The sequence below is a fragment of the Otolemur garnettii genome, unplaced genomic scaffold (assembly GCF_000181295.1).
Source record: "Otolemur garnettii isolate 467f Iridium unplaced genomic scaffold, OtoGar3 scaffold00013, whole genome shotgun sequence".
NCBI lineage: Eukaryota > Metazoa > Chordata > Mammalia > Primates > Galagidae > Otolemur > Otolemur garnettii.
The window spans coordinates 8,849,673-8,850,207 of record NW_003852408.1 but is presented as its reverse complement, the minus strand read 5'-3'; the positions used below and the strand labels follow the sequence as shown (position 1 = coordinate 8,850,207).

At 49.2% G+C, this 535-nt stretch overlaps 1 protein-coding gene across 1 annotated transcript in view; it reads right to left on the bottom strand.

The window, feature by feature from the left end:
- Positions 1–535, bottom strand: part of SERPINE2 (serpin family E member 2) — a 27,900-nt gene that overhangs the window by 26,214 nt on the left and 1,151 nt on the right. The gene's annotated exons all lie outside the window — the stretch shown is intronic.

Sequence of the window (535 nt, the reverse complement as noted above, 5' to 3'; positions counted from 1 at the left end):
CTACATTTCAGAACAGCCAGCTCAGGAGGCTCAGGCACTTCCAAGGCCAAGCAGGACAAGTCAGTGTCGTCACAACTTCAGAAATAATGACTTAAAATTAATGCGAGTCAGCATTAAAACAAACAACAGAAGTCCAGTTGCTGTTTTGGAACAGTCTTGGGCAACAGGACCTGGATCACACTAGGAAAGGCCATAAATTTTAGCAGTGATTCACCATGAAGTTATAAATTACCAAGTTTTCTGAACTTCCAAGCAACGGAGAGAACAGCATGTTTCAAGTATTTAGTCCTTGTGTGTTTCCAACAGGTGAACAAACTCCATTATGCAGAAAGCTTAATGCTGTGTCAATGGGGCATTGTGGTCAGGCAGCAGGTGCCGGCAGCCCTGGAGGCCACACTAGGAACAGGGTCCAAGGCGGCCTGGAGCGAGGGGCCATCGAGCACAACCCCCACCTCTGTCATCTCACTCTCATCTCAGGTGACAAGGCAGGCAAGAGGCTCAGAGCTTCAGGGCTGGCAGCGATGCAAGGACAGGG